Raw genomic sequence first — 22,061 nt, forward strand, 5'->3', positions numbered from 1 at the left:
CACTCTGAAGGCCAGGCCCACGGCCACGTTCACACCCCACGTGCTCCGCCCCTTCACGCAGGGGGGGCTGCAACATCACACCCTCGGGGGCAACCACTTCTGGTTCCGACACGAGGAATGAGCACAGGACTGGCGGCAGCGGTCCCATGGAGCACGGTGGGGCACCCAGGGTTCGCAGTCAGGGCCGTCTACATGCCTGTCCCTCTTCTGCACTGGCTCCTGTCCTGGGCAAGCTGTTCTGGGTGCAATAAAGGAAAAAATAATGGGAAAACCACGGGGAAAAAACAAAGAACGATTTTCCCATCATCCTCTACCTGCAAGGGCTGCTGCTGAGCCCTGGGCACCGCCCAGCAGCTCAGCATCTCTGGGAACCAAAATCACCAGAGACCTGCACACAGTGGCAGGACAGCTCCTGACGACCCTGGCCAGCGTCAGCAGGTGCTCAGGAGAGTGACGTGCCCCAGGAACGCGCTCGTCCATGACGGAATGCACACCGACTAGACGCTGAGACTTTCCGGAGACCGTCATTTCTATTGCCCAGCGGGCGTTCTTGCAGCAGGCGTCGTTCCGACGCAGAATATAAATCAGTCATGCAAGCCCTCGCCAATGAGAAGGGGGAGGTGGGAGCAGAAGGCCTCATGACTACCCCTCTGCCACTCTTTCAGGAACTCGGGGTGGCATGGACCCCCTGCGCAGTCCAGGGGCGGTGAACCGTGGTGCCCAGGGGTGTCTACTGTGCTTAGTGACAGGCGGGAGCAGCGTGGGACAGGATGATGAATAAGTGCCCAGGAGTCTCTGCGGCTCCCCACACCTCCTGCCACCCCAGACCGAGTCTGTGTGTCGTGATGGAGTTGGACGCTCGCCAAGAGATCCACGGGAGGGAGAAAGAATTTATAAAACACACGCAAGCTATTCATTCGGTCACCGCTGTTTTGAAAGGAAGACTCGAGAAGAAATGTAGCGAATAATACAGCGACTCTGACGTGTTGTAGAACGTGGTGACATGGGGTACATTTCCTTTTCAAGCTCCACTGAAAATCAAAGAAGCTACAAAACAGGGAGTGCAGGGGGCCTTTGAATAACCACACGTAGGCAACATTGGTTTTGATGAGTTGTCTTCTGGTTCAACCCCTGTGATGATTACTGTCCTTCGGAGTGGTGTTCCAAAGGCACATGCATCTAGGCAGGTGTCTGTACTCACCCTGTGGAGGAATAAAACCACCATTCATTGAGAGCTCGCTTGCATTGGGCACAGAATGTTCTACCGGCAGAATCCCAGGTAATCCTGCTTGGGACGTGGGCGTGCCTGTGCCCACGCGAGGAAGTGAAGACCAAGACGGGAAGGTTCCGTGCCTGCCCGGCAGCCCAGCTCCCAAGTCCCAGAGCCGAGGCCGAACTTGGATGTGTGCAAGTGCAGACCAGTGCCTGTCCCTCATTTGTCTTTCCTCCGAGTGGACGTAATACAGGCGGTTCACGTCGCTGCAAAATATTTGTGCGAGATTAAAATGTCGTCCTCCCAACTAGGAGCCCCCTTCAGCCCTGACTGCCCCCAAATACCAAACCCTTGAGGACATCAGAGCCAGCCCAAACCAGCCCGATGCATCCTGCTTTCTCCATTTCTGTGATGAGGCTCACGGGGCGAGACCCAGCCTTCGGGGCCCAAAGCCACCGGTCCTCCCACTGTGTCCCCGCCACAGTTTATTATGACCATTCTCAGATATACAGCGAAGTTGAGAAAATTGCATAGTGAATGCTCATATCTCTACCTCGTAGATTCTACCGTTAACAATTCCTCCTCTTGCTTCATCTGTCCATCTGCCCACCTGCCTCCCTCCCTCCACCCACGCTTCCTATTTTTGATGCATTTCTGAGTACATCGCTGTTGTTGGTGCACTTCACCTAAACAACTCAGTGTGGCTGCCATTAGCTAGAGGAGCAAAGGGGTGACATGTGCTCAGCTCCGTGCCCCTCGTTTCTCGGCCTCTAGGGTTCTCCCCTCCAGCCGAGCACAGAGCCCGACACCTGGCCAGCCAGGTGGCAAAGGGAATCTCTCTCCCCAAGAATCAGGGTGCTGGGCTTGGCTAGCCCCCAGGTCCCAGATGCACTTTCCACGGCAGCAGCCCCAGCCCCAGGTGGCCGCTGGGCACTGGAGTGGGGCTGGTGCAAACTGGGACGACCCTAAATGTAAAATACACACAGGATTTCAAAGACTCGGTAAAAAAATAATTAAAATCACTCACTAGTGATTTTATACGATTACATATTGAAACGATGGTATTTTTGATACATTGGGTTAAATAACATATGTTATTAAAATTCACGTCCTGTTCGTTTCTTCTTTCTGCTTCTAGTGGGGCTACTAGAAAACCTAAAAGCACATACGTGGCTCGAGTTGCCTCTCCACCGGACAGGGCTGCTCTGAATAGGATCAGAGCCAGTCCAGCCGGAAGCCACAGGGCCAAGGCAGAGCTGGTGGGGTCGTGGGAGCCCACCGTTGACTTGTCTCTGCTGGATAAAGCAGTAACTAGCTTACCAAGCCACCTCCCTGAGAGGCGGCACTTCTGGTGTGGCTTCATGTGCTGTGCACACTCATCCTCACCTAATTCTCACCCCAGAGGGAGAATGTAAACAAACCTGGGGCAGGTGAGCAACCACACACCTGGGCACATCCTGAGACCTGGGTCCACGGGAAGGAGCCTGATTCAGCCCCCAGGTGAAACATTTTATGGGCGGCAGAGGGTTCTGGCTTCAGCCCTTCAACATTTGGATAAAGCTGGGATGGTGACTGCCCCTGCTGTCTTGCAGATGGGATATCTGAGGGCCAGAGAAGGGGAGTGCCGAGTTGCCAGGCCGCAGAGGCAGAATCAGACCCGGAGTGGATGTTCTCAACCCCACAGCACACCAGCCAAGCCCCTCTGCATGAAGAAGTGGCTGGGGGTCAAGGAAGGTTCTGGCACGACGTGATGAATAGCGTGAGGGGCAGGGTTGGGCACTCTGAGTCCCCTTGACTTGGGAACCGGGGGTGTGTCATAGGGAGTGGGGGGGGCCTGCGGCCAACGGAAGAGTGCGGGCCCTGCCTGAAGGCAGAATGCGAGCCTGCCAGTCTGTGGCTGCCACTGTGGAAAGTAGAGGGCTTTCCACAGGTGAGAGTGTTTAAGCCACAGAGGGTGGCCATCAGAAAACTTCTAAGATTCTGACATTTCCTCAGCTCCAGCAAATTCTTCCTCCCGTGCGCCATTGGACCCAAAGTAGCAACGCTTCTGGTGGCTTCCTCTGCCCACTGAACCACTGAACTGCAGGGAATTTATCACGTGCTCAACTTCTGGGAGAAGAAGATTTCCAGCAGATGTCCCAACAGGCAAAGTTAGCCTGCACCTTCATATAACCCCTGTTCTGAGCTTTCTCCTTCCCGCCACCTGGGCGGTAAAAGAGCGCTGGGTTTGAACCTGGCGCGGGAGCCCCGATGCTCCCACCTGGACAACGGGAGTGATCAGTGTACCCATTCCCTTTACAGGGCTGCGTGAGGATCAAAGGGTCAATGCGTGCTCAGCTCCGTGCGCCCAGCTTCTCGTGCTCTAGGTCTTAGAGTCTGGTGCTCTACGCTCTGGCCTAGGCACTCATCCCACTAATCAACATCTTGCCGACTGCGGCCCCTTTAAGTCCGCCTTGGAGGACCTAGTTTCAAAGCGAGGGCGACTCTCTAGATGCCACCTCGATGGTAACCGTCACTTCCGGTCTGGAGTGCGGGCGTTCCGCTCTTGCGCGAGTGTGGGCGTTATGTGGCGACGCGTCCTTTCTGGGAGCCTCGGGGGCCATCCGGTCGGCTCTGGCTAGTGGCGGTCCAGGCCCGCGGGGGTGACGCGTGCTTTCCACTGCCACGGGCGCCAGCCTGTGGCCTCGGTCCCCGCCCCGGGGGTTAACGAAACTCCGCCGAGGCGGGAACGCCTCCGCGGGGCCGGGGACCTCAGGGATGGCTTGCACCCTGGAGGCCGAGGGAACTTGGCCCCACGCGGACTCCCAAGGTGAGATGAGCGGTTGTAAGAGGCGCCGCAGCCGAGAGAGAAGCCTCGGGGAGCCCGGCCGGTAGCCAGTGCCGTCCCTGGGAGTATGGAAACACCGAATGAGACTTGTCCCCCTCCTTACTCTCTTTCTCCAGGGTGTTCTCGGAAAATGAGAAGTCGCCGGCCCCCAGCGTTCGGGCAGGGAGGGCACACAGGGTTATTGCCGCCTGCTCCTCCTCGATGATATTCGAGTGACCTCGATTTGGGGGAATCCAGGTACGTTAGCTTGGAAGCTAAGGGTCTAAGGCACACGGTCTGGCTAAAGGCTCCTGTGTTGCTGAACCTGCCCAGCGGCGGGTGCGGTGCGTACCAGGCAGCCCTACCCTGACCCAGAGTAAATGCCCGGCCTGGGCTTTGAATTTGCAGTAACAGGTGTGAACATTCTAGCAGCAGTTTGATGATCATGTATGATACTGCAAACACGACTGAGCGCGGAGAGCGGAAACTGTCGGGGTTTTCTGAACCCTGTGCACGGTGGACATAATACTTACCAGTGCTTCGGTGGTCCACCTGGCTAAGTGTTAAGGATACTGAGGAATGCGGGAGCCGTGGCCCCCGTTCTCCCCCAGCTATGGCCCAGTGGGAGAGACGAGGTCATGTGATCACAGTAGGGAGGGCGAGGGGAGCACAGTTTCCTATGAGAACGCGCCTCACCAGCAGCCTGATGCAGACTGGGACACATTCCTGAGGCCCCTGAGCTGGGCTCGGAGGGGTGCGTGGGAAAACCGGCCCTGCGTGTGTGGACACGCCCAGTGGTCTAGCAGGTGTGGCGGGCAGAGGTCCTGACAGGAAGCTGCTGCAGCTGTGGCGGGAACTGTGTGGGATGGAGCTTGAAAGGTAGGAGAGGGCCAGGCCACAGGGCGTCTTTCCTGAGGATGGGGGAGCATGTCATAGATTTTAAACCAGAGGGTGGTGTGCAAAAACCCACCATTTCTAAAGTGCTCCCTTTGCAGAAGGACGCCATCTGGCCTTCTGCAGTGATGGAGGCGCTCTATGTCCACAGGGTCCAGCAGAACGGCCACAGGCCAGGGGCTCATGAGCACTTGCAGGGCGGCTGGTGTGACTGCGGAGCTGGCTTTTCAAAGGTAATGTCAGCGGCGTGGCCGCCGTGGTGGACAGAGCACATTGGAGGGAGCCGTGGCCCTGTGCGGCATTCAGGACACACAAAGCTGCTTTTTCGTGTCGCCTGCACCTCACCCCTTCCTGGGGACAGCCTTCGGGTGACTGCTCCTGAGGATCTCGTGTACACAGCGTGGCAGCTGGTGGAGCAGCTTCTGTTCTCTGGGCTGTAGGTCGGCCAGCTCCCCGGGAAGCAGCATTCTTCCTCCTCCCCGCTTTGCCTGTGTTGTCGCCAGCACTCGGGTTGAGGGGTGACGTCTTCAGCACATCCAAGCACCCACCGGTCAAAGCATTACGCCTGTGCCTTGGAGGGGTTTAAAGAGCAGCGGTCCCTGGTGGTGAGGGACTTAGACCTAAAGAGGTAGGTGGCAGTGGGTGTTGGGATCATCAAGAAGGAGCACGTTCCGGGGACCCTTTAGGGTGGGGCCCTGGAAGCTGTTTCCAGCTGATGAAGCAGGAGACGAGAGGTGTGGGGGGCTCAGGAACTGGTGGCACGTTGGGGAGCCCATGGCTGGCGGAGGGGAAGAGAGATACAAGAGGGAGTGTTCGGTGTTGGGTAATAGGGGCCTTGTCAGACCCCGGTGTGTTGTGGGTTTGGTGCAGGCAGGTTTCTGAGGAAGGCAGGGGGATGGTGTGCACATGCCGGCCGCGGGGTGGGGTATCAGAAGCCCCCGATTGCCCCGACCAGCCCTGCGGGTTGGGGACCCCTGAAGACGTGGAAAGAGGAGGGGCTGACCAAAGGAGGATCATTTCAAGGCACCTTCCACACTGTATTCTGGGGGAGGTAGATTTTAGGTTTTGGAGGGGGCTTTGTGGCACCCCCAGTTGTGAACTCTCTGGAAGTTCAGGCTCGCTTGTGCGGGATGAGGGCTGACGGAGTGTGCTATCTTTGCAGGGAGTGCCCCGGATGGCTTGTGCAAGCGCCGAGGGAAGGTCTGCCGATGTCCTTTCTGCCTGGTCCTCCGTGTCCAGAAGGTTGCTGCTTCGTTTCAGGGCCTTCCGGGCGTGTTCGGCTTCACTGTGAACCACGCCATTGTTTAACGCTGACCCGTGTGAGACCCTGCTTCGTGTGGCTGTAAATAAATGGAGTCAGACTCCAGTGAGACTTTCCACACACTTGAATGTTTTCTGTGCCCAGTGGTTGTGTGTCTGAGTGTGTCACCTCTGCTTTGTAGGTGCATAGGTGGCAGCGCTGTCACCAGTGAAAGTGACTCACAGGGAATGAGTGAGAGTGCTGGGGCCTTGGCCATCCTTGGGAAGCATGAGCTGTCAGGAAATGGGGGCACACGGAGGGCGATGGCCGTCGTCTGGGTAGCCTGGTGGGGAGGGGCGGCCGGAATAGTTTCAGTTGGTTTCACTTCATCAGAAGGAGCACTTCATGTTAGATAGAATTGGCCTGGGAACGACCCCTGACCTCAGAACTGTCACTTGGGGCCCCCAGGCCCTCCCCCCTCTGATGGTCTCTGTCCTTCACCTGCATGGCTGACCCCGCGCCGACCTCTTCAGCCTGTACATAGGTCCATGCTTTGCTGCTGCACCAAGGGCGCCGCCAGCCCTCTGCAGGGGGAGCAGCTCCTGGCCTCAGCAGCCCTGACCCAGGGATTCATGGGGGACCGGAGCTGCCCGCCGCGCACTTGTGTCCCAGGGGCATTGCTGTGACAGAGGTTGTGGCCCTGGGGCCGTGGGTGGGCTGTCTACACGGACGGAATTCTTCCTTGTTCCTTTGATGGTCGGCTGTCTGTGAATGTGAACTTTGGTGATACCGGCTGTCTGGTCGTGGCCGCTCTCTTCGTGCTCGACAGGGCACTGCAGGCCCGAGGGTGGGTTGTGGGTGTAGGCTCAGGGCAGCATTGGGTGGGCTTTACAGGGGCTGGGCTTCCAAACGAACTCCAAGCGGAGGGGCGCTCAGCCCACAGGCAGCCTCAGGCCCACGGCAGCTCCAGCAGCCCCAAGAGTGGGCCTCAGCCCCGGCGGTCACGAGTGCCTGCATGCTCCACAGCCTGGAGAGTTAGTGGGGAACAGGTCCCAGCTCACCTCGATTTCTTCAGCAGAATGGGGACGACGAGGATGATGGCGATTCCCACCAGGTGGGCGCCAGGACAGGAGCGCTTCCTGTCGAGTGCTCAGGGCACTTCAGACACAGCAGTGACTCTCGTTCACTGGTTCACGTGCACCTGGAGTTTTCGGAGGGTTTGCAGCTGTGAACTTGGAGGGGCCGCTGTGAGAGAGTGCTGGGGTCTTGGGTGCTCTTTGCAGCGGATGGTGCCTGCCCGCTCCCAAGACCGGGTGTCTGTGGGCGCTTGGCCCCTCCGCCCCCCGTGGCTTTCACACCTGGGTGCCACCCCTCCTCTGCCTGCCTGGCTTCCGAGGGAGGAGGCGGAGCAGCTGCCTGGTAGGTGCCGTGTTAGGTGTGGCGTGTGCAGGGGCAACAGCCCACGCTGCCACTTCTGGAACAAATGGGTGCCCAGCGCCACCTCGCTCTCCTGTGTGGTGTTTTTCTTGCCCTCGGACGGCTGTGGGCAGGGCGTGTTCGTCTGGCCTGGCAGCCGTGGGCCCTGTGTCTGTGGTCACAGTCGGGCAGGCAGGTCAGCCTTCGGTTTGGTGGCTCATCAGAGGTGTTCGGGTGCCAGTCCCTCTGAGTGGCTGTGCTGTTTCTGCCGTGACACGGTTCATACTGAGATAGCCAGGTGTCGTTTACCTGCCTCTGCGGGGGAGAACCTGATCACCGAGGCGGGCCTGCTCGCCGCCCTGCTGTGGGCTGTTGGCGTCGGGCCTCCGCCCCTGTCTCCATGCCCACGGAGATGATGGGGGGAGGAGGCCCAGAGCCCATGGGGAGCCTCGGAGCCTTTCACGTGGCTGATGCCACCACGTGTGGCTCCTGGAATGCTCCCCAGCTGGCACCGGTGTGGTGGCAGCGTTGCATGTCTCCCCCAGAGACCACATGTTTAAAACAGGCTGTGGTGTGTCGCGGGTGGGCCTCGGTATTTACGGCATTTGTGCTTCTGGGTAATGGAGGAGGGTTGAGGCAGATGGGAGCTGTCTTTCTGAGAGCTGATGCTTTTCACGGCCTCAGCGCAGAAAGCAAAGTGTGGTCCCTAAGAAGTGCTGTTTCAATGTTAAGATTGTCTCACTGTTAAAAATTGCAATGGAACAGAAAAGGCCTAGAGCAGAAAACTTAAAAATGGAGCTAAACAGTTAGAGCAGGTCAAGATCTCCAGTGTCTCTCTTTGTCCACTAGAGGGTGCAGTCTTACACCGGACTGTGATCTCTTTTGTAGCTTGGTACAGAGTTGGGTTTTTGGGGTTTTTTTTTGTGTTTTAGCCAAGACCTTACTTCACAGGAAAGTCATGCTGGAAGTTTTTCTGTCGGGTTGGGCTCTTTCTTAGGAATCTGCCAGGGCGTCCCAGTCCCACACAGGTCCTGTTTTAGCCTTTGGTTTGGTGGCTCATCAGAGGTGTTCGGGTGCCAGTCCCTCTGAGTGGCTGTGCTGTGTTTCTGCCGTGACACGGTTCGTACTGAGATAGCCAGGTGTCGTTTACCTGCCTCTGCTTTCTCGCTTGCCGGAGCGGGAATGGACTGAGCAGGGTGCCTGAGTGTCCCCGACACCGCACGGGCCTGCTGGTCTCAGTGCCGTCACAGAGCACGTTCTGGTGACAACAGCCGGTGGTGTTCAATGTGAAGGATTTTCTTCGGCAAGAAGCTGGTGCCTCACAGGCCAGCGTGTGAAGTCCCAGCCAGCACGTTCATGGTTCACAAGGGTTTCGGGGCGGCCAGAACGTCGCTCATACGGAGGCTGAACCAGGTTTGTCCGAGCCCACGCAGCTCCGACAGCTGGTTGTCCCCTGCTAGGAAAGTGCTGTTGGACTGGGGCGGGGGCCGAGTCTGAAAGTGAAATCTTGGTGGGGTGTGGACGTCCCCTGGGTTTGGAGCCTGGTGCCAGCTTTCTTGGGGACAGGCCCTGAACCCCACCGTGCAGGGAGTGAGTCATGAGTCAGCCTGGAAAAGTATCGGAGGTTGGGGAACAGCCAGTCCGCCAGTGTGGAGGAGCATGAAGTAGAGGGGTTCGTGAGGAGAGCCGGGGGGGCGGGTCTCGCAGGGCCTTGCAGGAAAGTGACTTCCACGACGGGTGGTGTGAGTGGCTTCTTCTCACTCACCTCTCAGGGAGCGTTTCTGCCCCGGACACAGCAGAGGCTGCCTTAGAAGCATTTCCTGTCTGCCCGCGAATGTGCCCCTCGGGCCGGTCCCAGCTCGAGGCGTGGGCATGCGCTCTGTCCCTTGGCAGCTGCAGGAGGTTGCTCCGGGCTCTGTTGACTCCCAGCTGCGGTGAGTGACAAGGATAAACAACTTTGGATGTGACAGGTCACGTTCCTGCATCCGACCTTGCCCTTCACCTTGTACAAGGGGTGAAGCCAGGAAGACTGCCCCCTGCCAGCACGGGCTCCCTGTGGCCCAGAGTCACCCTGCTCTGCATTCCTGCCTGTGTCCCCCTCGAGGGGACTGTGCGCTCACTTGTTATTCCGGCAGAGGGGAGGCATGTTTGTTTAAGTCATTGAGACTACAGCCAGAGGCCCACAGAAAGCACATTCTGTAATCTTTACAAAGTAGAAGCCTGTTCTGGTTTTACCTGGTTGCACATGCTGAATGCGTTTAAAACAGTTTTTCATTCTAATCCTTTTTTCAGGGGAATTGTGCAGCTGCAGCAGAAAACTAGTTCTTTCTATGCAAATTGAATTAAAGTGGAGCCGCGTGAGTCATTGGAAGGTCAGGAAGGTCACGTGTCTCTTGGCCCGTCAGCCTCTTGGTCGCAGTGGTGACGCAACGCTGGTTTAGAATTGCAGCCACCTCAGCGGGGGCGCGTGGACCCGCGCCTGGGATTAGAATAGGACCCGCGCTTTCTTTGAACAACACACTCCTTGTAGCAAAGCAAGACTCCAGTCTTGAATGTCGATCCCACCGGAGGCTGCTGTGCCCAGCGAGGGTGTTTCTTCAAGCCCAGACTCTGCCGTGCGTGCATGTCCGCAGGAGGGGCTCACGGCCCCTGTGAGTGCCCTTGACTGGAGTGCCGTCTTCGTTCCAGACCCCTCGGCCTTTGACAGCTACCAGGGAGGGAACACGGGACACAGAAGTCAAAGGGAAGAAGGGTTTGTGTCCTCCAGTCGCTCATACTGTGTGTCAGCACTTCCTGGCGTCTGTCTGTCTGTCGCTTCCTTCCTGGGGCAGCAATGCGCTCGCTGTAAATGCTCCCGGGGTGAAGAGGCTGGCAGGGGACAGCCCCTGCTCCACCCACCCCTCTGTCCCATGTTCCTGCCCCACCAAGAGCCGTTTTCAGGTCGCGTCACTCAGTCTTCCAACATCACCCTCCTCCCTGCTTCTGAGTACAGGTACGGGCCACTCCTTTCGACTCTTCTCCAGCTTTGCCCACTGACTTCCTTTCCAGTGGGCCCAGGCTGAGCACCTCCTGTCCTCCCCTCCGATTCCCCTGCCCCCCCAGTAGTCCTATAGAGTGGTATCTGTCCCCTTCGCCCCCAGCCTTTACGTCACGCATGCACCAGAACCCCCAGCACCTTGCGCAGTGTGGCTGTGCTTTGCATTTCCTCCTTGTTCTCCCATACTGTCTCCCTATTCCTCGGCTGAGCTTTCTTTGAGCCTCTGATTCCTCCCACGTGTCCCACTGGCCTCGGCGTAACTGCCCCTGAGGCTGCCCACAGTGAGTAGCCAACTGTCCTGATTGTTCCTGAGAAGCAGGAAGGGAGACTCCAGAAGTTCGCTTACGGGTGTGTGTGCAAGTTCTGTTCTGACCTCACGGGCCGTGGAGAGGCCCCCACAGCCAACCAGAAGGGCGTTCTCAGTCCGGGGTGTTCCACAGGACTGCATGGAGGCTGGGTGGCCGTGCGTAGGCCAAGCACGAGAAGCCCGTGGCTGGCGGTCAACTGGTTTCCCAGAGAACTTGGAAACCGCGTCCGGGCTGCCAGTCTTACCCCAGAAGGCACGTGTGCGTGACATCAAGCAGGACAGGCGCAGCCCTGAGCCTGGCTTCAGCCCAACTGTTACTTCGTGGTCCCTCTTTTTGACCCACAGGTCTTAACCTGTCTGGGTTAAACACCTGACTTGGTCGAGGAGGCCCAACCTGTTGCCCTTTGGTTCAAGCACATAAATGAAAAGTGTTGCCTGGCTCAGCACCCCCCAAACAACGTGCACACAACCCCCACCCCCCGGTCTGTCGAATGCAGATTCTGGGGCAGCAGATCTGGGTGGGGCCTGGGACTCGGCATTTCCCACCAGCTCAGCTGCTGCTGCTGCTGTGGGAACCGCCCTGAGGCGTGAGGGAGGGCACCGTCGCTTGCTCCTGCCTTCCTCCCGGTTGACGGGCTCGGGCCGGCCCGTTCTCGGCTGTGCCTGTTTCTCGTCCGGCGCGGACGTCTCCCGTGGGGGTCCGCCTCCCCGGCTGTCGTCACCCCAGCCTCCAGGCGGCATTTGGGACGTCAGGTCCTTGTGGGTGGTGCTGCTTTCAGGCAGATGAGGGGAACTCGGGGAAAAAACCCAACTCATTCTGGACCCCTTTCTCGGCCTTTTAAAATCTAACCGCTAGGAATCCAGGAACTTGCCCTCTGCTGCCCTCCTCCCAAGGAAGGGAAGTTTGAAATGACGCAGACCCGCCCCGGAGTCAGGAGAGAAGCGGGCTCCAGTCTGGACCTTCCCCTGCCCCCTCCGCCCTCACCTCCTGGGCAGCGGACACCCTGGTGAGTGCCGTGTCCAGCCAGCAGTCCCCCTCTGCACAAGAGCAATGGTTTGTGGGTCACCTGCAAACTAGGCGTGTCGCGGACCATTAGGGACTCCGTCACTTAGGTGTCAGAGAGAAGCAGTCGCTGTATGTCGAGTTGTAATGACTCTGGGGCAGGATAAAGAGTCTTCATTTATTCAGCTGCCCACACCCGTGGTGGACAAGAGGTGGACAAAGGTTACTGAGAAACCAGCCTCCGCTAAGGACCACGTAACCCGCACCAGGTGCGTGCACTTCCCTCTCATCTCACTGGGAACAGGCTCCTCGAGCGAGATCCTAACTCTCCACCTCACAGGCAGAGGCCCGGCCACAGGCATTGCTGTCGGAGTCCCCGCTAGTGAAAGCCGGGGTCTGAGCGTGGCCGCGCCTGAGTCTTCAACCTCATCAGATGAGGACTCTCACGGAGAAGAGTCCAATCTTCGTTAGCTGGTGTCAAGCTAACGAGATATAAGATATTAAAGTGTTTTAAATACGAAGCGTGTGTTTCCATTCTCTGCTATGCCCAGCTAACAAGACGAAAGGAGAAAGAAGGAGGCCAGCATAGTCTGAGAGAGGAGGGACACAGCCCAGCAAAGTGACCAGAGAGACCCTCCCGACCCACGCGGTGGATGTGAGTGGGCCGTGACCCTGTTCGGAGGGCCTCGGGATTCCCAGCGACTTAAAGGCAGAAGGTGGGGCAGGGGAGTTAGGAGCAAGAGAAAAGGTTCTTTCTGGGCTTGAAGGGAACAGGCACGCAAGGACCTCTTCAGGCAGATCACCAATATTGATCAGGCCGTTCCAGACTGATTGGTTTGAAATTCCAGCCCTCGGCGTGCAGCTGGGTTGGCTCCGGAGTTTTGGTTTGCCGACGTGGCCGGGCACAGGTGACTCTGTTCCGACCTGTTCTCGTTCTGACACTGCCCGTGCCAGCCACCCGAGTCCCCGGCTTCCCTGCCGGTCAGCAGATGGCCCTCCACTGCCTTTACTTGAGAGCAGAAAATGCTGATATTCTCTAGCACATTTCTGGAAAATGGTATCGTAATTCATCATTTGTCAGCTTGCAAATATTTTTCTTGGAATACCCTGCCCCTCTCAATCCCGAACTTCCTGTGCAAACCACACAATACTGGGAACCGGCCGCAGGCGCACGGCTTCACCTGGAACCGGTGCCACGTTGCCCAGAATAGGAGCGGGCTTGTTTACTTGGTCTTCCCCGGGGAGCGGTCTTTGTCTCCCAGGGAGCACGGGGGCTGGGTTCCGGTGTTGGAACACGACGCTCTGAGCAGCGGTCTGCTGGAGCGATCAGATGCCCTGACTGAGCTCCAAGAGGAAGTGCCCTTTGGGGGCCAGATTGCAGGGAGAGGAAGTGGCCTGTGTCTCCGGGCTGGAAGAACTCAGTTTTGTGGGGGATGGTCCTCAGCGTCCACACGGAGAGGCTCAGTCTGCAGCGAACGGTCACGGAAGTGGCTGGCGTGAGGACAGCAGGTGCCCACCACACACCTGTGCCCTCTTGCACTGAAAGAAGCCTGGGCAGCTTTGATGTTTGGTTTTTAAGATTAGCCCGAAAGTGGAAGCAGCCAGAGACCAAAAGGGGAAGTCAGTTAAATCATGGGGCGGTGGGAAGGAGCTTACAGTGTTTCCGAGAATGAGGGTGACAGCAGGTCCCCGCACGCTGCGTGATGTCCTTCCCCCCCTGCCTCGGCCCGGGCCGCAGCGCCCCCGTGCGGCAGGTCGGAGAACGGGTGATCTGGGGATCGGGCGTGGGCGAGATGGGGCGAGGGAGCTTTCGGGACAGGTCCTCGTCCTGATGTACAGGGTGGTTACGGGCGCCTGCGTGGGAGAAAACAGACCTGAAATGCGTGACTTCCATTGTGCATCAGTTACACCTCAGTATAAAAGGAAAGCAGGCGCGTGTGGTCTGACTGATTGACAGCTCACGGACAGGACACCAGGGCTCCGACACAAGCGTCCCCGCGGGGCTGCCTGTAGGGACACCTCTGGGGGAGCTGTGTCAGAGGCCTGGGGCAGAGCCGTTGCCACACAGCTGTGCTCTGGGACAGCTCGGCCGCACGCCGTGCGTTTATGATGTCCTGTTCGGGTGCTGCGCTTCAGTAAGAAGTTACTCAAGGTGTTATGCACAGCAGGGTCCTAGATTTTGATGGCAAAAAAAACAAAACGGCCCTCTGGAGAACCCGGGCAATTGCCCTCCTCCAAGGTCACCCCATTCGCACCCTGGATTCCATCTCTAACCTTGATCCCCTGGGTCTCGTGCCCTAACATGTCTGCAGATCCCAGTTTCAGAGTGGACACCTTCAGGGGCCATTGTTCTTCTGCCAATGCCAGGTGGACGATGTCAAGTAAAGAAGTCAAACAGCTGAGTGTGCAGTCACCTACCCCCCACCCCACTTTTCTTACCTGTGTTTTTAGTTTTCCTGGGGATACACGCACTGCTTTTGGGACGAGAGGAACTGAATCCCAGTCGTCTGTGGGCGTGGCATCCTTTCTACCGGTCAATCTACCGGCGGGAGCAGCCCCGCGCGGCTAATGGTGCATTGGAGACTTCGATGTCCGCAAAGGTGAACCAAAGGGCAGTCCAGCCTGGAGCAGGTCCCCCCTGTTGCCCCTGCCCTTGGAAACGTCTCCCTCCAGGTTTGCAATGTAACCTTACCCGGAAAAACAGCTTTTCTGCTTAAACTTTGCATCACACTTTAAGTTTTGAAATGCAGGAATCCTTTACTTCGGAATTTTAAAGGTGAGTGAAACAAGTGAATTACGTGTTCAGAACAGAGCATGGATGGGCAACTTGCCGGTGACCTCTTCACAGTCCTTTTCCCAGCAAGGTTTCCGGGTCACCTGCCCGGTGACAGAGCAGCGCTGCCCCTGCCCGCAGAGCCGCAGCTGGTGCCAGCTTCTGCGCCCGCCCTGCCCGCCCTCTGCTGGGCGATTTCTGGGTCACGGGCCACGGCATCAGGCCGCACCGCGAGTTAGAATGAAACAGGCCTGAGTGTCCTCTGCTCACCCAGCCCTGACACACTGCAGGGCTGAGGCTGTCACCGTGTTTGGGGCACAGATGAGACTCGAAGACCCTTAAGGCCTGCATGCTTCCTGTGAGAGCAACGGGGTTAAACAGGAGACCAGTTCTTACACAGTGTCCTCACTTTACGCCATGGTCGATCCTGACTCTGCTGTGGACACAGCCTCTCGTCCTCCTCCAGGCCTGCGGTCCTCCAGGGCGCAAGGACCCCAGTCCCCGGGGAGAGGTCCTGGCTGCTCAACGTGAGTGCAGACGAAATCAGCAGCGGCCCATTCCAGGGAGGTCGAGGTGTGCGGCAGGGACATCTTTTTACAATGCTGTTTGTGTGGCCACCTGAGGACCCGTGGTAGATGACGCTGTCACAGCAATCCTCGAAGCCGCTCCCCTCCAGCCCACCTCACAGTTCCAAAGTCAGGCGCAGAGCTGGGGCACCCCACCCCGTGAAGTCCCCTCGTGGCTCTCGGGGGGCTCCCGGCCACACCGTGGGGATGTGGAGCTGGCTCCTTATTTTGTTCAGTCTCTTATTCTAATCACTCCGGGCAGAACGCTGCCCCCTCCCAGCTCCCTCCTGCACCTGACCGCCCCCCAGGCACAAACAGACGCAGGTGCTCATTAGAATGGGGGCGTTTCCCACCGGGGACGGCAGGCTGCGTGTGCCCTCAGCCGAGTGATTCCTTACAGCTCCAAGTCCCCAGGGCTGGCCTTGGGCAGCTGAGTTTGGGCCAGGGTGTGTTTTTCGGGCCCTTTTGGGGGGGTCAGACCCTTGTCCTTGGCTCTGTGTGTGTAGAGGGGCCTTGGCCTCCACTCTGGGGGGGCTCACCCTTGGGGGGCCCCTCCAAGAAGAGGACATCGTCTGCTCTGCTGACTGTGTCTGTTCCAACCGGAACAGCGTGTTCTCTTCTCGAAACTCAGAAAATCAGCCCTGGTTTCCTGAGCAAAAAGGAACAAAATCCCACTGCGGGGGGCGGGGAGGGGGCGCGGGGGATGCTTTCCAAGTGCCTGAGCGTCCTTGGCAGAGCAGAGTGGAACAGTTGGATCAGAAACCCTCTTTACCAAGGCCTGCTTGGAAGCCGGCTCGTTGTGTGCTAGAGGAAAGGAAAAGAAGGGAATGAAAAAGTTTGGGCTCTTCTGTGGTTTTAAACCCTGCAGTTTGCACGGATGTGAGATGCAGTGGGGGTCTTGGTCTCCACTGGAGGGGACCGGGGTGCCCGAGGGTCCCCTCCACCAGGCAGATTCTTACGGGGGCTGTAACAACAGTCTGACTCTGGCCATGGAAGCAGAGAAAGGCGTTCATTCTGACCTTTGCCTCTGGGACCACCTCAGCAGGAGGAACGGCAGGGGCAGGATTTCAGAGGGCGGGGGAGGCCGCAGGGAGAGAGGCTGGCACGATGGGGACAGCGAGTCCCCAGGCCTGGGCCCGATGGACCTGGTCTCCAGCCCTCGGCTCCCGAGCTCCAGTGAAACGAAAACCTTGTGCTTCTGCCGCTGTTGCCACATGGTATTCACAGGCCTGAGAACTAGCGCAGCCGTACGTTCGCTGAAGTGCCAGGGGTTCGGATTGCGAATTTGAAGGTGCAGTTTTGTCAGTGACAGCGTGTCCGAATAATCGTGGAACCCTGGACACAGACTCTCCCGCTGCCTGCTCCCTTTTCTCCCGGGACCCACCGAGCAGGACGCTCAGCAGCTGACTGTGAAGGCCTTCACCTTGCCCCACCTGTGGCTGGGGACGTGCGTGGGGCCTGGGCTGTGCAATGGGGAGTTTGGGGACGGTGAGTGCAGGCCAATACCCCATCTTTACAAAACTAGAGCTTCACCATCTCCTCATTCGCCATAGTTGGCCACCTCCGGGCCCGCCCGGTGCCGTCCCTCCAGCCGTCCCCCGTCTGCCCTCCCTTCCCCGCAGTGAGGCTGTGGGGGGAATCTGTAAGGGGGCACTCAGATACCCAGCCCACGTCTTGGCAAAGACTGGTGTCTTTAGAAGCCCTAAGGAGCTGGTGTCGGCTGAGCGAAGGTTTTGACAGCCTCACGGTGCCGATGTGATCTACAGCTTCGAGACAGAGCTGGTAGGTGACAGGGTAACTTCACAGATCAAGCTATTGATGAGAACTGTCCCTGTGGAGCTGGCCTGTCACCAACAAATTGCTTGAGAAAAATCCAGCCCGTGCCGGGCCTGGCTGCCACCTTCTTGGAGGAAGAGCCGTCTGGTGGGGCTGGAGGATTCAGGGAGTCCTTCATGACAGCATGAAGGACTAAACCCAGGGGGCAGGATTTAGTTGGGGGTGTCAGGTCTTGGAGGCTCCCCTCTTTGTTCTTACGGCAGGGGGAATCCGTGTAGAATGGCAGAGGGGACAGGCCTTTTGCAGTGGGCCTGGGAAGGACCTGGCAAGGTGAGGAGACCCCAGTAACAGGACCTGCCCGACAGGCCGGCCCCTGTGAGAGGCTGGTGCCGGCCTTCTCCTGAGCCTGCGGCCAGAAGGCCCAGGGCTTGGAGCCCAGCGGCAAGGCACGCATTTCCTCTCGGGCAGCTTCAGGGCCAACTGGATGCAGAAATCATTTGATCTTATCAGCCTGGGCCTCCTGAGTAGGCCAACAGGTCCACCTCGCTTAGGCTGGCCACCCCAGTGCCCCGGAAGCTGGGGTTCGAGGCTGCTCAGGGCCCCGAAGGGCGGGCGCAGCAGAGGGCTCTCTAGCAGGCCTAGGATAGCGCTTCTCCTGACCCCTCCACTGTGGGAGCGACCTTCTCGCAAGTCCCCCTGAGTGCCACGGACGAAAGTGAACGTGGCCGAGACATGACGTGATCTGCTTAGGGAGGAGAAGTGAGCTGTGGCCAGTTTCTCAGGGGAGACAAAGGCCCCAAGCACCCACATCCATAGCCTTTTATTGGGTTCTAATACACAGGAATACAAGGCGGCAAGGATCAAACAGTAGATAACATTACAAAGAGGTCTGAGGGCTTCAGAGTCTGAGTCAGTGTCTGTCAGGAAGAGAGTTGCAGAAACTTTGGGAGACATACTCATTTCCTCTCGGACCCTTATCATATGAATGAAAGCACCCTTAGCAGAGCAGATTTCACAGGTTTATCAGCAAGTCTTTGTGATGCCAGATTTTTCCCCAGGACACACTCTAGCAAGGCAAGGAGCTGCACCTCTCCCCAACAGGTATTCAGGCTTAAGGGGATTAGAGCCAGGAAGCGCTTCTCCCAGAGAACGTGGGGACTCAGGCTATGTCAAAGCCAGGAAGGGGGTGAGGGTGAGAGCCCATTGCTCTTTGTTGCAGCCCCGCGAGTCCTTCCACAAAGGCCTGCCCAGTGATCGAGTCTGGCTTAGGTTGCCCCCCCTCCCCCCGCTGTGAGGGGTCTTACCCGTCACTGACTTCTGACTAAGCTCTGGGGGCAGGGAGAGGAACTGAGGCAGCATTTGCTACCAGAGACAGGCTTTGTCTCCTGCAGTTGGCACTCCAGAGGTCGTCCCTCGCCCCTCGCCACAAGGGAGAGAGATTCAAGTCCTGAAACCAGGCAGAGCGGTCTGCGACACTCCTCCTGCCTCCGTAGGCACACTCTCCAGGGGGTCCACCCCATGAAGAGGTTTTGCCTTCCTCCTTGTCCTCCAGAGTACAAACCAGGCATCTTCAAATCGATCACCCAACCACCCTAGCTGGTGGCTCGATTGATTGGAACATTGTCCCATATACCAGAAGGTTGTGGGTTCGATCCCTGGTCAGGGCACAGACCTTCGTCGCAGGTTCAGTTCCCAGGTGGGGCGCAGACAGAAGGCACCTGATCGGCATCCCTCTCAGATCAATGTTTCTGTTTCTCCCGCCCTCCCTCCACCTCCCTCTAAGATCAATAAAGGCGTCCTCAGGTGAGGGTTAAAAAAGAAATGTGTCCCCCAACCAGGTCCCTTCTGGGAGCGAAAGTGGGTGTTGTTAATAATCACCCAGGTGCAACCGGCACAAACCGAAACTGTCTCGGGCCAGCCAGCGTGTCCGCCACCCTAATTATAAGGGAGGCCAAGGGAAAGGAATGTGACTCACTAATGAGGCCTATTCATCTCCGCCCGTGGAGGACTGTCCTTTGAGCCCCGCACGCTCCGAGTCACAGTGGACACTTCTGTGATGTAACACAGTCCGGGAGCCACCAAGTCCAAAGGTAACAGAGGAACAGAGCGTCCCCAGCTGCCGGACCAGGAACGCTGTCCTTTCACCCAGGGAGAGCCCAGGCCCCAGACAGAGAAGACCGTGCTCTCGCAGGTCAAGGTCGCAATTACGCCTCCTTCCTATAATTGTTCTAGCGCATGCAGGCGGGGGGTGTGCCGGGAAGCTGCCGTCTATACTTAGCTGCCGTGGCGTGGCCTCCGTGAGACAGCATTCCCATCTCATTACTCGGAGCGCAGCCAGCTGGCAGCGCTGCCCCGGGGGGACTGAGGACGGGAAAGAAATAATGAGGGTCTTCCGGAACCCTCCCACCACCTCCAGCAAGTGGAAGGCGGCCTTGGTTCTGCTGTTTCCTAAGTAGGTCCCCAGAGCTAGCACGACATCCAGGAAAATGAGCCTCTGCACGCAGCCACCGGGACCAGGCGCGCAGCCCAGGGGCAACCTAGGCCGCCATTCCTTCAGGGCTCTGGGTGAGTCCCCATCTCCCGTCGGACCCTACGACAGACAGCTGCTTCGTCCAGGAGGCCACGGCTGCGTGTCAGGCCTCAGCAGCCTCTGGAGGAGAAGCTCCCAGTGGGGCAGGCGTCCCTGTGAGAGAGCAGGCCAAGGTGTTGTCAAGGGCACCAGGGCTCCTGTAGGGTGGAAGCAGCATTTCTTTGGTCTGTGTTTGTATAAAATATCGTTACGGTAAGTATTCCACAGAATCATGGTGGTGAGCAGCGATAGCAGAGGGCCTACCATGGCCCGCCATCCTGTCCGTAGGTAGGGGCTGCGGCCTGGCCGGTCTCGGGGGGCGGTGCAGCTAGTTCAGACTCTGGTCATCCGTGTAGTCCCCAGTGCCCCCCACCGGCCTGTGCTCACGCCTGCTGGCCCCTGGCCTCATTGCACAGACTGGGACCATTAGAAAAACGAGAGCCCGGACGGACATGTTCGGATCCCACGCCGGAGAAAGGGCAGCCCTCGGGGAGGCAGGGACTCGTCCCGGCAGTGCTGGCCCTGACTCACACTGCCTTCCTGGGTCACGCCGGAAGCCGGGTCGGCCCATTCGTTACACTGCCCGAGGTGCCCATCAGCTTGAGGTCAGAGCTGACCAGTGCAGGAGAGGAGAAGCTTTTCCTTGGCCCTCTCAGAGTCCCTGGCTGGGCCTGAAAATTAACCTGGCAAGGACAGGTACTGGGCGAAAAACATACAAATCGACGTAACACGAGTTTTATGTGACACGGGAGTCTTCACAAGGTGGTCGCCCCCGAGAAGCAGTTATACCCGAGTGCGGCTGTACTGAGGGTTTTTCCGCGGGTCTGACAAGGGCACAGAGGGACCGGGGAGGTCAGAGTAGGAGTCAGGCGCCGTAAGGAAGCAGGGGGCCTGTGCGAGGTCTGTCTGGACTCTCCTTGGGTCCCTTTGTCTTCGGGGATAACGATGCCCCTCTCCTCACCTCTCCCTTACGTTTCATGACCTGTCTCAGGGGAGATGGGGAAGGTCACAGTGACCTTCCTGCTTCTGCTGTTCATCAGACTCCTTCAGCTCAAAGTGCTCAGTACACCCCAGGTGCCGTACTTGGGGGTAGTGTTCATCCCAAACATCTTTGTTTCCTAAATTTTTAAAATTGATTTGAGAGAGAGAGAGAGGGAGAGACATCGATTTGCTCTCCCCGTCATTGATGCATCACTGGTTGATTCCCACCTGTGCCCTGACTAGGGATCGAACCCACAACCTTGGCTTATCGGAATGATGCTCTAACCAACTGAGCTACCAGCCAGGGCCTGAAACCTCTTCTTAAAAGTTCAATGTGAAGGACACGCTGCACACCTGCCCCCAGGGATGGATCGTTCGGCACCTTGCTTTGCCGCTCACGCCTGAGCTTGGCTAGACAAGTAACTGGGGCCCGTCACTGCCCGACTCCATCTGACGGACAGGACAGAGGGACAGGACTTCCGAGCCTGGGTGCTTGGTCTTCTCCCCGCCGCCCCCGCCCCCGCAACACACACACAATCGGAGGCTGCCCCGAGGTTTCAAACCTTCTCTCCGGTTTCCGATTGGAATCAGATGTCCGGTGCTGGGTGTCCCCTTTCCAGCGTGGAAACGAGAGACCTGCTGGGTCAGAGGTGTGATTTAGTTTCGACGAACCCCATGCTCCTGCGGGAGACTTGGAGTCGGGGCGGACTTCTGAGAGGCAGAGGCAGGGACGTGGCATCATTTTGTTGGGGTAGATTGGGCCGGAGGCGGCTTCATTCCAAAAAGCAGGGGCCAAGGCTGCAACACCCTGACGTGGCTCCTGGTGGGGCCAGGACCTCTGGGAGCCCTTGCCATCTGGTCCCCGGCAGACCACCCGGGGCCTGCATCTGTGAGGTCTGCACCCCTCCCTAACCCGCCTGGGGCACGAACTAGCTCCGGGGGATCCCACGGTCCACAGCTGAGAGCCTGTGCAGACAAGGAGGGAGCAGGGACAGCGGGGGCGGGGCAAAGAGGCCTCCAGGAAGTGGTAGACGGTCCCGAGAGACGTGGGAAGTTGGCAGACATTGGGAATGAAGAGCACCATTTACTGAGGCTGGACCGCATACATTATCTGTAACTCCTACAGCAACTCTCTCAGCCAACATTCTTCCCATTTTGCAGATGAGGAACTGGGCTCAGAATGGCCCGGGGACCTGCCCTGGGCCACGGAGCCCTCCAGTCAGGAATTCAGGCCCAGCCTCTCTGCCCGTTGTCCCGCTGGCCAGGCCAGCCCTGCTCGCAGCGGGACCGGACGCTTCCTTCCCTGTCCTTCCCAGCTGCCCGTTCTCCGAGCCCAGACGTCCCGCTGGCCAGGGTCACAGTCCAGTTTACCTGTTTATGGGCTTAAGAGGTTATGTGGCCATTCGTCGTGAGTCAGGAGGAGCTCATACGTCAGAAAACACTGGTAGAGCTCAGACTCGATGACCAAACAGGCAGAGGC

At 58.2% G+C, this 22,061-nt stretch overlaps 2 long non-coding RNA genes and 1 other non-coding gene across 5 annotated transcripts; 2 read left to right on the plus strand and 1 right to left on the minus strand.

Moving 5' to 3' along the window:
- The first annotated feature begins 3,741 nt into the window (after nucleotides 1-3,741).
- On the plus strand, nucleotides 3,742-6,290 carry LOC119058645 (uncharacterized). Of its 3 annotated transcripts, none has more exons than XR_008390840.1 (4): nucleotides 3,742-4,022; nucleotides 4,157-5,146; nucleotides 5,354-5,541; nucleotides 6,076-6,290. It is a non-coding gene; the product is annotated as an uncharacterized LOC119058645 (long non-coding RNA). The 3 variants fall into 3 exon arrangements; XR_008390839.1 differs by having other exon boundaries at nucleotides 4,157-4,277; nucleotides 5,015-5,541; XR_008390838.1 differs by having other exon boundaries at nucleotides 4,157-5,541.
- On the plus strand, nucleotides 4,312-4,486 carry LOC119058685 (small Cajal body-specific RNA 16). Its single transcript, XR_005084292.2, has one exon. It is a non-coding gene; the product is annotated as a small Cajal body-specific RNA 16 (non-coding RNA).
- Nucleotides 6,291-17,834: 11,544 nt separating the features above from the next.
- Nucleotides 17,835-21,705, minus strand: LOC128626508 (uncharacterized). The gene is made up of 2 exons (XR_008390468.1): nucleotides 21,145-21,705; nucleotides 17,835-20,718 (listed from the first exon to the last, which is right to left on the minus strand). It is a non-coding gene; the product is annotated as an uncharacterized LOC128626508 (long non-coding RNA).
- Nucleotides 21,706-22,061: the final 356 nt, after the last annotated feature.

Source organism: Artibeus jamaicensis, unplaced genomic scaffold (genome assembly GCF_021234435.1).
Source record: "Artibeus jamaicensis isolate MK-2021 breed Jamaican fruit bat unplaced genomic scaffold, CSHL_Jam_final contig_2259, whole genome shotgun sequence".
NCBI classification, from domain to species: Eukaryota; Metazoa; Chordata; class Mammalia; order Chiroptera; family Phyllostomidae; genus Artibeus; species Artibeus jamaicensis.